This window comes from Arachis ipaensis, chromosome B05 (assembly GCF_000816755.2).
Source record: "Arachis ipaensis cultivar K30076 chromosome B05, Araip1.1, whole genome shotgun sequence".
Taxonomy (NCBI): domain Eukaryota; kingdom Viridiplantae; phylum Streptophyta; class Magnoliopsida; order Fabales; family Fabaceae; genus Arachis; species Arachis ipaensis.
The window spans coordinates 24,283,253-24,287,189 of NC_029789.2; positions in this window are offsets into that span (position 1 = coordinate 24,283,253).

Sequence of the window (3,937 nt, forward strand, 5' to 3'; positions counted from 1 at the left end):
TTCACTCAAGCAGGGTGTGAAGGGGTGTCATCACTGGAAGGGATGGTAGCTGGTGTCTCTATGGTGGCTGGCTGGGGGTCTGGATGCTGTAGAGGAGGGGCTGTCTGAATGGGGATCTCAGGATCTGCAGCCTGGATCTGATGTGGGACCTCTGCCTGTGGTGCCGCCTCCTCGGTGTCTTCCTGGAGATGGGTCTCTGCCTCGGGCACATCCGCCTCCTCCTCAGATGCCTCAGAAGGTGTGTCAGGCTCGGAGGGGATGTCGCCGGATCGTATCATCAGCTTCAGGTGCTCATAGCGTCGCTTGTTGCGACGCTCCATCTGGTCAAGTCGTCGAAACAAGCGGTGCACCAGATGATAGACAGGCTCTGTGGCAGGTGGAGGTGCAGTGGTGGTGGCAGGGGTAGGTGGTGCAGCAGTGGAGGAAGAGAGACCAGCAGATGGTGTAGCTGTATCATCAGCAGTGGCAGTCAGGAATGGAGGTCTGTAGCCCAAGGCCAGAAAGTTCCTGCTTTGCGGGATAAGCTTCTTGCACTCTGCAGCAGGTGGCCTCTCATCAGCATCCTCCTATGGCACGTCAGCTCGACGGCCCAGCTGGGTAACCAGATAGGGAAAGGGAAGAGTGCCGCGGACGTGGACCCTGGCCATGTAGTGCCGGATAAAGCGTGGCAAGTACAGGTCCTTACCCTCCATCACACACCAAAGGAGAGTGATCATAGCGGCTGGTATCTCAGTCTCGTGAGTACTCGGCATAATGTAGTTGCTGAATATCTGATGCCATAGCCGAGCCTCATCGTTCAGGTAAATCTGCTTGATCCCTTTGGGCATGGTGGTGTTCTGACCCATGATCCAAGGAACTGGCGGGTCAAAGGCAATCCGGGCCTTGACTGCATCCCAGTCAAATCGCATATAGCGCATATCCTCCTCAGCTTTCTGATAGCCATCTGTCTGATCAGTCTTAGGCAGAAGTTTCAGAACCTCTTCTATTGCCTCCTCAGTAACCAGAATCTGCTTCCCTCTGAGGTTCATTGCATCTAGGAAAGTTTTGAAGTAGTTGCAGTAGAATTCCCTAACCCAAGATGCATTAACCTCAGTTAGAGGTCTCTCCAGAAAGAACCAGCCTCTTTGTTTGATCTGATCAGAGGTATATTGCTGGAGTTCTTGTATAGGTTCCTAGAGTTTGCAAACACCGCATACTTCAGCTCACAGTATCGGTTTACAAACTTTACTGAGTCATTGGCGGGAAGTAGCTGGTCGGCCTTCTCCTGCGGGGTAAAGGCTTTCTCCCGCAATGAGGCATCATGCATGAGGTCGATGATAGACACGGAGGCTTCTCCTCTTTTCCTTTTGCTAGTGGCCTTGCCTTTTCCCCTTCTCTGGGAATCTGACATCCTGAAAAACAGAAAACCAGGATATAATAAAAATAGGAAAGCAAATAGGCAAATAATCAAAGAAAACACAAAGTGGCAAAGGAGCAATAGGATAATGAATATGAGTTAAGTAAAATGTGCATTTAGGATTGTATATGAGTGAAAAGTCTGAAAAGAAGAAATCACAATCCAAAATGTAATTGAATACAAATTAAATAGAAAAATTAACATCATGCCTTGGTTAGAGTGTTAAAAGAAAGTGAAAGAGAAGCAATAAAAGAAGTTTTGAAAAGGTTAGGTTGGTTAGAGTTAAAATTAGTGAGTTAGTGAAAAATGGGTTAAAGTAAGAGGCATAATGAAAATAGTCCAAGTAACAAGTAATCACAGGTAGAAGCTATAGGTAACTCATATTCAAACAAGTAAAACAGTTTGATGATGATTCAAATAGAGATAAAGAAAGCAAAAATAGGAATCAAACATCAAAATTGCAGTTTAGGAACCAGGAAATCAAAGAGGATAAGAATGCATGCCCTGGAATTCATGAATGGTTTGGTTAAAGCAGAGGAAAACAGAGTTCAAGATTCCAAAATCAAAACATGAATGAAAGTCAAAAAGATTTATAAAAAATTTGGGCAGCATTCCGGCTAAAATTGGATTTTCCCGGAAAATAAATAGCAATCAAACAGTTCATATGAATTAAAAAAAATCAAGCTGCAGTTACATATAATGAATATAAGCATGAAAATTCAGTGTAAGGAGCAGCAATATACAAGAAATACAGCATATGAACAAGATCACAGCAGCAGCAGATTCGCAAATTTGATAAAACAGAAACAAGAACAGTGCAAGTAAACAGACCTAAATCCACTAACCACATCCTAGGCTACCTAACAACCTAAAATCTACTACAACATGCATATCTATGAAAATGGGGGTGACGCGATCGCGTGGGGCGCGCGATCGCATGGAGGGGGTAAAAGAATGGATGACGCGATCGCATGCCCCATGCGATCGCGTCGCTGGAAATTGTGCTAAACGCACGAATCCAGCGTCGTTCCAGCGTAACTCTCTGTCTCCTTTTGGGATTTGTGCAATCCATGCGACGCGATCGCGTCGCTCACGCGGTCGCGTGGGATTGGTTGTGTGCATGTGACGCGATCGTGGGGCATGCGATCGCGTGGGCCATTTTGTGCTAGACGTACAATGGCCGCATGATTCCAGCCCAACTTTCTGGACGTTGGATATTTACGCCGATCTCCAGGTCACGCGGCTGCGTGGATGACGCGGTTGCGTGGGAAGTGTAGTTCGCCATTGACGCGATCGCATGGATGATGCGGTCGCATCGCGCACCCCTTTTTTTTTATGCATGAAAAATGCAGAATGCAATGACTAATATGAGTGAGATGCGAAATTCCAGGTTCAATATAATAAGACAAAATAAAGCTTGAAAACAAATAAAACTGAATAAAAATTAAAGAGAAATGATCATACCATGTTGGGTTGTCTCCCACCTAGCACTTTTAGTTAAAGTCCTTAAGTTGGACATTGGAGGAGCTTCCTGTTATGGTGGCTTATGCTTAAATTCATCTAAAAATCTCCACCAATACTTGGAATGCCAATAGCCTCCGGGGTCCTAAACTAGGCACGTGAAGCTTCTGAGCAGCTTTAAACAGATTCTCAGACTCCCGGGGTGACGAATGTCAGAATAAATTCCAGGATCCCAAGCCTTGTTTTTAAATCTGCCTCCGTCTTGATCTCCATGTTTCCATCCAGGCGGTTTAAAAAGTAAATTCTCACCATGGTAACCAAACGTTTTCCGAGATCCATTCGATTGATTTTGATGCCAATCCGTGCACTTCGAGTTGAAGCGTGGAACCTTATTGAACCTTGTGCACCAGCTCTGAGCACGAGCCATTTCCCTCTTACTCTTAAAGCCGCAGAGAGCTCTAAGCTGGCCATCTGTTTCAAGTAAACCATATTCAAGTGAATAAGTAAAGTTAAAAGTTAAGGATTGTACCCACTTGAAGCTTGTATTAGGTGGTAATGGCCTTGAGATAGGTGTTTTCAGTGGTTCTGTAAGTTCTACTCCCAGGTAATCTTCTGTGAATTCCTCCACTTCTTTGCAAGGATCTTCAAATGCATCATCACCCTGGTCAAAGTCTTCTATGTCTTCCTCATCACTTGAGTCATAGATTGGAGGTTGAGAGAAATCTACCCCTGCATCATCCTCGTATTCATTTGGGGAAGATTCGTCGATCTCAGAGAACTCACTTGCAGATGCAAGTTCATTACTAAGAGAACTTGACTTGTGACTATCATCATCAAGAGAATTTGCTTCTTGGATTATTCCGTCTGATTCTTCATAAACGACTTGCCTTGGGGATTGTGCGCCATCCTCCTTAGCATTAACTACAATGTCCTTGACGGATTTCTCCTCAGCTCTGGATTCCCATGGAGGTTCTGCGTCTCCTAGATCTTCAACCAACTCTTCTTCTTGTACAAAGACAGCTTCTTCTACTTGTTCGAGTACGAATTCATGCTCTGTCTTGTCCACTGGAGTTTCTAATA